We start from the raw sequence: 9,769 nt of genomic DNA on the forward strand, positions 1-9,769 counted from the left end.
TCTTGTTTGCTGTGCAAGTCTATTTCAGAGGTATCAATGTGATTAAAATAACAATTACACATGCTAAAAATTACTGTGATGTTGGGGAAAGCCAAGGTGCTCATCAGGTTAAAAGAGCAAGGAGAAAGACCTGGCCACAAACACATCCATTGCTAGTTCATCAAATTTTGTGTGAAGGCAGAAGTATCCCACCAACCACCCTTTTCCCACTATCTGCACTTCTTTCCTCACAGGACTGAGAGGGTGACAACTAATAAGCCTACAGTAGTAGATTTCTCAGGGAGAGAGAGAGATGGCCACCTTATTAGGAAACTGGAGCTACAAAAGCCAGATTTAAAGAAACGGTAATTGTCCTTTCCTCTCTGCCTCTTCCTATCACTGAAAGCTCAACAAGTTGCATAAGTTTTTCCCTGTATAAATAAAATAAAAATCAGGGGCAAAGAAAGGGTTATTTAGTTTGAACCCATACTGAACTCTAAGGCTAGCCACTCCTGGGAAAGACTTGCTTATGGGAAACAACACAGGATATGCTGGTTACATCAGCAAGAGATGGCTTATACACTTGAAAGGTTGCACAACAGATGATGAGAAAAAAAAAAACTAACAGGATGATAGTGACACTAGGGACAAAGACCCTGTTAGACTTCTGAACATTTTTCTTGTACCTGTGCAGGCTAGGCTCTGTGGTTTAGTTCACCGTACACCCTTTTATGCAGGTTTTTGTATAGCAGCCGATTAGCATTGCCAAGCGGGTGTGTGCACGGACGGCACGAGGACGAGAAAAGCCTAGCAGAGGCTACAGGTAGGCTCGGTCTTGCAGCAAGACCTCACGGCAGTGCCCCTCTGTCTCCCACCCAAGTCCCGCGGGCTGGTTTCGCCATTAAACCGGAGCCACGACCCGACCCTGCCGGCCGCGCTCCGCTCTCCGCCCCCGGCCCGCGCCCGCGCTGCCTCCGCCGGCAGCGCTGGGCCCGGGGCGGCGGCGCGGAGCAGCCCCCGTGAGCCGGGGTGCCGCGGGCTGCCGGCGCTGTCAGCCCGCCTTCCCGGGGCGGGGAGAGCAGCGGGGCAAAGCCCGGGGTTCGTTCCCGGGAACCCCCGAGGCGCGCAGCGGGCGCCGGACACGAGGAGCGCCGTGAAATGCACGCGGCCCCTGCGCACCCCGGCGCGGGAGGGACAGGCGGGGAGTGTGAGGCAGCGGCCGCTCTCCCTCCTGCCCTCCCACCTCCTGCAAAGGTCATCACCCCCGGGGCACGGGTCCAGTCCAGCCGGGTCGGCCGGGGCCATTGGGCGCCCTAGCAACTCTCCCCAGGGTGACACTGCCACTCCGGTCTCACCCCTTCCGTGGCAGTGTGCGCCTTGGTGGGCGCAGAGGGGGTCAGGACAGCCTGCTGGCATGAGCCGTTGTCCATCAGGTTGCCTCTCCGTGCTGCCATGTGTTCCCAGCTAGGAGAATGTGTGAAATCAGTAATACCGGATTTCCTTCAGTTTGTGGTCAAGCCTTCTTGTCTTCCCATTCTCAAGCACTATTGTCTTTACAAATAAGCTCTGTTTCCCCAGGTTCCTTGATTTTATGAATGCAGGAAAAGCTCAATTTTATGGTTTACAAGTACAATTTATGGCAAAGCTGTCAAAGCTCTGGTTTGACTGCCCTCTGTAGCTCTCTACAGCATTGCTTTTTTTCTAACTACACCTTTTGCTACATAAATTTCAGGCTCAGCAAGGGTAAAATACACCTCTGCGTATCCAATCAACAATAATAATGAAAACTCTAAAGGCTCACCTCTCCAACACCTGCGTCCTCTGGGTATGTTGATACACCCGATGCCATTGATGCATTAGGCAGAAGACATCCTGTGAAGCTGCCTTGCTCTGCAGGGCTGACAGGGGTCAGCAGATGGGTTTATGGGGGTATTGAAATAGCCCTAGAGATCTCTCAGAAGAGCAGGTTTTACCACAGGCTTGCTGAATGCTATCTTCAGTCACTCTGTGGGTTAGAAGTGGACTTGAGTTCATGTTTCCTATGTGATTTAACTTCCTCTTTTGGGGAAAATCTGCCTACATTGAAGACTTTTGCCCTAGTGTTTCACCAAGCATGCACATCCCTGTCTCCAAAAATATTTCAATCCCAAATACTCACTACCCCTCAACAAGCTGCAGAGGCAATCTTCTCTTGTCATGTGCCTGAAACAGTGAGGCAAACAGAGCCTGTGTGCTTGGGAACAAAGGTGAGCATTTTCTGAGTCATGAACTTGCTGCTCCACATAGTGCCTGCACAGTGGTGCAGGAGAACAGCTCACTCGAGGAGCACAATTAAAAAGTTCAGGTTATTCTTGGCAGCTTTAGTTGCACATCTGCTCCTCAGACAAAGGTGGTAGGTGCCTTCATGCTGGTCATTTTGGGAAACACTACTGCTCCTCCCACACTTCATGGAACGGAAAATCCACTTCTCTGTCCCCTGTGCCTAAGCTCATTCCAATGACAAAGAAATAAGCAGAGATGCCAGATATTGGGAGTAACTAAATCTGCCAAATACAGGATCTGGCTGGAAGCTCTGGCTTTTCTCTAGCCCATTCTTCAAGCAGCAGTCTTCTACGCTTCTTCAAGGAGAGCCTATTTCATCTCCCATCCCAGTTAGGAGTATTTTTCAACTGTATCATGTTACTAATCCAGTTAATCTAGCTCACACTGTTGCTGAAGGAGGTATCTGCCAGTACAGTGATAGAAAACAGTGGCCAGGGCTGTAGTTATTTGAGACAAATACAAGCCTGATGTTACTGTACTTATCTCTTGATCACCACTCTCTAGGCTGGTGGGTACGCCAGCACTGCTTTGCGCTCCTCATCCACTGAGAGGGGCATTTGTTCTATAAACTGTAAGGCTTTACTGCAGAATAAAGGATGTGGTCTTCACAGAAAGACACCAAAAGCATTAGCCCAGTGTAAAGCCCTAGAAAGCACCAAGCTAAAATGCCCTGGTGCATTTACTGAGCAACATTAAACAAATAATGCTACAGGCTTTGAAGTGATACGTTGTGATAGCAAGGAAAGCAAGAAACAGCCTGGGTCATGTTTCAGTTTTCATGCAGGTTTTAGTGCAAGTTTGAGATCTTTGCTTTTTCTCCTTAGCTCCTGCTGCCTTGAGCCTCTGATTTGGCTGCCACTACAGGGTTGCAGAGCAGGAGGGACCATGGTACCATCCTGGGCATGGGGCAAGGGATCTAGCAGAAAGTGAGACTTTGAGGAGTCCTGCTGTCTCTCCACTGCTTTCTCTAGCATGCTGCTCTCATTGACCTGAGGATCCAGGGTGTTTTTTAATCCTACCTAATGCTGAATTTTGTAAAGCTCATAGAATATTTCAGGGACTTGAACCAGCAAGAGAGTGCATAAGAAATATATCCAGGAGGAAATGTACAATGATAGTACTATTGCCCTCTCTATGGAATGCATCAATAAGCAGATCCCAATGCTCACTGTATAAAAGCTCTGAGATCAATGCAGAAGATAGCAATATCAGACATGGTGCTTGAGTGATACTTTCTGGGCTCTTCTTTTCCAGAAGCTCCAGTAAACGACTCAAAAGACACACCCTGTACAGATGTGTACACATGTACTGAATCTGGTGCATCTACAAATTTAGCACTCTAGGCACAAAGAAAACTCATTGTGCTTTTTCCAGCCATGATTGCTCATCATGTCAAAGCTAGTGCTGACTAGCCTCCCTTACTTGGTTAAAGTGCTGCTTGCCTTGGGGAAGTTGACTTTTGCAAGACTTGCAGATTATGTAGAAGAAATCTGACTCTGTCAAGTTTTGTTAATCATTTAGTCCATTATCTGAATTCACAGTAGCACTAAATCCTTAATTGGTTAAAGATAAGAAAGGGTTCAAGCAAATCTAAGAGCAAAGGAAATCAGTATTTAACTAGTACTGAGATAACTTGGCTTCATTCTGACAGAAATCATGAATAATAAACTATAGGACCAACAGAATTAAGTATTATCTGGTAAAGCAAGTAATCAGCCAAGGATGTCATGGATAAACCACATAATGCATTTAAACTACCATGACAGTTCTTCAGGAGTCAAAAAGATGACATCATAAATGTGCTGAGATTTTTATCACTCCTACTCCTGTTGTTAGTAATGTGTTCAGGAGCCTGCTAAGGAGAAAGCTTCCATGTCCTCTCTAGCCAAGCACTGAAACCACAACACACAATCCCCAGTACAATTTTCTCCCACACTCAACCCAAGCTCCTGCGCAGGACTCCTTCAGGTACAGTTTGTCTTGCTATTTGTGAGTCAGGAATGGGCACTCCATCCTTCTGCTTCCCTTTTGAGGGCCTCAGTGCCTGCAGGAGGCTAACAGGATTAAAGTGTGTTTTATCTGTCCCAACTCAGCTCTGCAGAGGTCAGTTCCCTTGATAGACATGAATGTTGACATACACATTGTTACGTAGGCATTTTACTGCCTTCCTCAGGAGCAAAGTCCAGGCTGCCCTATGAGACATTCCTAAAAACTGTTTAACTTCTATCCACTCCCAAGGCCTGAGCTGCTGCCATCAGGATTTGTTGTAGCAGCCCTGAACACATTCAGACTTTTTTTTTTTTTGCAGTAGGCATGCTGTACACCCAGAGTTGCACACAACTGTAAGAGTGTGAGATATCATTATAGCAAACAGCTTGCATTCTGGAGAAGAAGAGATTGAAAAGTAGCTCTCATCCATAACTCTTCCCTTCTTTTGTGCCTTCCTGGAGGCCCACTAGTACTCTATGACCTTGACAGAGAACTACTGTGCCATGATACAGGGCAGAGTATCACAGTAGGTGAAAGAAAAAGTGTAAAGGCTCAGAAATCTCCATTGTCCCCTACTCTAATGCAGACTGCAGGAAAATCACATTTATAAACAAGTAAACTGAGGAAGAAAAACAGAGAATCACCAGGTAGCAAGTGTTATCAAAGATAACCCAAAACAGAAAGCCAGACTAAATGTTTGGATTTTTGTCTTGAAGATGAAGGCAGTAACAAAGAGGAGAACAAAGAGAAGGAAGCACTTGGTTGCACAACTCACCCAGTAATGCCACAGGAAAAATCAGAACACTCCTAGGTTACTTATGCCAGAGTTCTTTATACTCACCTTCCATCTGGCCTCTCTGGTTATGTTCCACTATGTTCCAACTCATCTCTATATTTGGCTTTTTCAGTAAAGCCACTGCCTGGAGTTGTCTTGGCAGCTCAGGTTTTCTCACTGTGTTGCTCTGCGCCTCTCCAGAATAAATTTTTCTTTCCTACGTGCACGGAAAAGGGGCAGAGGGAGCACAGGGTTACCCAGGAGCCACTGAAGGCCAGTGAGGTGTCCTAGGCCTGGAGGTATTTCTCAGTAATCAGGAGAGGCAGGGGCAGTAGAGTCACAGCAGAAATGCCAAGATAGGTGTGAATGGAGAGTAAATGAGAGTCTGGGTGTAGAACACCAGGAGTGGCAAACGTTGATGACACTGAGCTTAGCTTCTCACCAGGACAGCAGCACATCTAGGGGTAGCTCCTCCAGGCAGTCAGAGTAGGAGAGAAGGGGCAATGAAAAAATCTTAATGACTCAAAGAGGGATAGGGCAAGAAACTGAACACTGTAATCTCCTAAAGCATGTGAAAAGACACATTCATGAACAACCCTTGGTCACCAGGCTAAGGATGGAGTAGACATGAGAGGTCTCCAGCTGAGAGTTCCTTGTTCTGTGTCATGACAAGGACCCTGACCACAGCCCCTGGACATAGGTCCTCGTGCTCAAATGCTGAACAGTTCCTTTGGGCACATCTCTCCTCCCTCATGAGTATTTGGTAAGAGAACAGAATCAAGTACAATCTGTTCTGTTTTACAATAAGGTCATCCTATTCTCTTCATGGTAAAGAATGCCTGCTGGTGGTGTGGCTTCTCCTGGGCTTGAACAGAACAAAACTCTTTGAGGCAGTATTCCTGAAAGGATTCAGAAAGCCTACCATCTCTTGTTGCTGTAACACTTCTCAATTGTGCAGGAAACTGAGAAGAAGCTCTGCCCTTTTGTCTGTCCCAGAAGTCTTTGTATGTACTTTCAAAGCCTGCTCTCTTAGTGAATTCCAAACATGTCTGAACAACCTGGGTGGTTTGCAGCATTACACCAATATGTCTCCAGAGGTGTGTGTGTGCATGGATATGGAGTTTTTCTTTCTGAGCTTGCCTTTTACTATTATTTCTGATGCTTTTTGCAGAAGGGGACCCCACGGGGACTCACAGCCAATGGAAATGATCACTTGGGATGGCTTCCCAGTCCCTTCTCAGGCAGCACAAGCAAAGCCAGCTTCAAGTTCCTGCTTTGCATCTTGCTTTGAGTGGCTGTTTCTTAGGCTGCTGTGCCTTCTGGCACCTAGAAGTGAGTGTACCACCAGAGTAATGATTGGTGTCTTCTGGGGACGGCAGTGGCCAGGAAACAGCACCATCCAGAGCTGTTAGGGACATCCTGTGGTGCAGAGCCCTGTTACTGCCATGCACACAGGCTCTCTTGGTAACTTGCTATGGCACCCCTTAGCAAAGCTGGCAGATTCAGGCTAGAGACCCATGGCTGAACAGCCATCGTTTTGCCAACTGAACTTTTGCACTCCTCCTTCAGCACTCTTCAGCCAGGGCTTTATCTCACCACACCCCGCGGGGCTGGCACCCTTCTGTCATCTGCCTGAGTGCCTGCATGTGTACGGCATGGCTGGCTGGCAATGAGCTACGCCTGGCATTTGCCACATCTGAAAAAGGCCCATATCTGGGCCATAGGCGCTAAAATGTGCCATGTCTCTCCAAAAGCCGGCACATTCCCGTTATCATAGCCCTTAACCTCTGCGCCCGGGGTTGGGGACCTGGCACTCACCTGAAATTCCTTCTACTTCTACTGCTCTCACACTCCTTGCTGTCACGTTTAGAGACTCAGAATTAGGGTTTGTGTGATCAGCAAATGGATGGCACATCATCTGGGCTTGTAATCAGCTAGATCATCAGGTGCTGGCGACTCCCCTCCCTTTTACAATTGTTGCTGATAAACTCTGAATACTGACAGTTGTTCCCTGATGTTGCTCTTTTCTTTGTAAGGACTCCTCCTAGGGCGTGTCTGTAAAACATACAGGGGCAGGGCAGCCTCCAGCTAACAACCTTCGGTGCTAAAGACTGACCAGTGAGCAGCAGCTCCAAGCTAATAATAGCACACACTAAGAACTTTTCACAAGACTGAGAAAAAAATGAGCAAAACCTGTACAAACCCTTTTTTACAGGTTGTAGGGAGAATTTATCTGCCTGAGATAGATAAAGCTTGCAACAACTACTGAAGTGTGGGGGTCTGGTGTCATAAATTACGTGTTGGAATCCATGGATTCTGCCTCTGTCTTTTCTCTGTCGCCACAAAGGGAATGTTTCTGTATCCCAGTTTCTCTCAGTAAAGCCAATGACAGATTTGTTTCTGTCCATTGAAAACGGAAGAAAAGGGAGTGTAGGTGCAAAGGGTTGTGAGTAGTGCTGACTGACATCTACTGGTAAACAGAAACAGGCTGATAAGGTAACTAGAAGCTTGGCTGTATTTGCATTTGTGGGGTCGGGGGATTGATGTGTTCCTTTTAAACATGAAAAGTTAGGCTTGCTCATTGTTAAGACTATTGGCATCATGTTCCTGGAGAGACACGACCAGGAGCTCTCCATGTCACGGCCACGGCTGGTTGGGGCTGCTTATTGCCAATGCCTGAGCCTTCTCTCAGACATCACTGTCATGCCCTTCCCTGCACACATCCACAAATCTCTCTCTGCCTCGCTTGTACTTTGGAATCATGGCTAGGACACCTCTTCCTTCCCCCTTGGCTCTGAACCAGGAGCACACACAGCACCTGCCAGAGTGGGCCTCAGACTACATCCACTGCTAGTACCAACATAAATAACAGTGATAACTGCTGCTATCTCTTCAAAGCACTTCATGCTTTTCCAAACCTCTTCCCAAAGATTTTAACCACTTCAAGGCACAGCTGACACAGTGCAGTTTGGAAGGCTACCCTCTACAATTGAAACAAAACACAACCATGCACCTTTTTTGGAGGAACAAATACTTTACTTTATCCATCACACGTGTATCATCTAAGTAATATCAGCTCCTGATGGGAGGCCTGACAACACGCATTTGAAAAGAAAAGCTGTATGAACTTACCATTTGGTGTATTGATGTTATAATTCAACCAGCTTGAAAACACAATTAACAATTGCACAAAAGCAAATACTGGGGCAAGTAAGTTCCCTGCCTGCTCTAGGACACATCATATACATGACAGCATGGACAAAGTAACAGACAAGGCACAGTGACATAAAAAAGTACAAGAAATGTGAGATTAATGCAGGCACATGCCAGTAACAGAAGTTGTTTTACACTGAGAAGCACTAGCACTACTAAAATCACACCACAGAGGGGAGTGGTCTTTCTGCCAGGAAGGGGGAAAAGAGCTGACCTGGGAGATCACTATAGCCTGCAGTTCTTGTCTGATCACAGCCAGAGCTGGTTTAGGGCTCCTCAACAGGGCAGGCTGACTGCTGTCCCCCAAGTGCAAGGGAGAGGAAGTTGCCAGGCTGTCCTTGCCAGAGAGAAAGGGAGAGCTCCGGTGAGCTGGGATAGAGCCTCCTGCATTTACCAGAGATGGGCAGAGTGAGAGGCAGACATCACTCCCAGCTGCAGTGGCCTGTGAAGACTCCCATTTCCCTTCCTTTGCAGGGGAAAACTGTCTTCCCAAATTTCAGACATGAACAAACACTGTATGTGAACATTACCACTTTGCTCCTGCTGCTGCCCTAAAGAGCAGACTCAGTGCTTGGGAGCTGGTTGTCTGATGCTCTTGGTCACTGTCCCATGGATCTGAGTTCAGCTGTCACACCTCTGCACGTCACCTGCTTTCCCTGATAGTTATGGGAGTCCCTGTGCAGAAAGGAGCAGGGGAGTGAAGGTTATCTTCTGGTGTGTAGTGACAGGCAGGGCTCTTACACTGTGCTGCTGTGGCTGCAGCACCCCTGCCCCAGTGGGAGGTTATCTCTGGGGCTGGTCTTGGGGTTTGGCACAGGTTAGAAGGGGAACAGAAAAGAAACACTGGGCAATGCAGAAAGGAAGGTTCTGAGTCATCTTCTCTGTTGAACAGAGCAGCTAAACAATGCTCTCCCTTGTGAGAAATCTGAGGCTTTATAAAGCCAAGCTTTACAAATAATAAGTTTTACCTTCATTTTCTTGGCAGAACCTGATTTCAGGATCCTCACAGTAGTTAATTTTTGGTTAAGAAGCTCAGCTTCAGCCAGCAACATATCTTACACTGGCTACTAGCATAGGTTCAGCCACTTGAAGCAGACAACTGCTGCTTGGATCTCTCCCAAAGTGCCAGACTTAGTTCCTAAAAGATCAGCATCCCAAGCATTTGATATCTGTGCAGTAATGCAGACTCAGAATCTCATCCAGTAATCTGAGTCCATGGAAAAGGCAGACACTTTCACAGACGTCAAAAGCACAGCCATTTTGTTTCTTGCTTTGCAATTATGCCTTGGTACTTGTAGTCTGCTCTTGAACCAGGATCTAAAACAAGGTCTTACAAATTAATTTTAAAAACCTTCCTCTGTGCCTTTCAAAACACAGAAGAGCTGATGAATTGACTACAAAGGGCTGTGTGCACTATTTGAGCCTATTACAGAGCACATAGTTTGTCTGTTCAATCACAGCTTAGCATATCAATTTTCTGTTTCATTAAAA

The sequence above is a fragment of the Pyrgilauda ruficollis genome, unplaced genomic scaffold (assembly GCF_017590135.1).
Source record: "Pyrgilauda ruficollis isolate IOZ18807 unplaced genomic scaffold, ASM1759013v1 scaffold15, whole genome shotgun sequence".
Taxonomy (NCBI): Eukaryota; Metazoa; Chordata; class Aves; order Passeriformes; family Passeridae; genus Pyrgilauda; species Pyrgilauda ruficollis.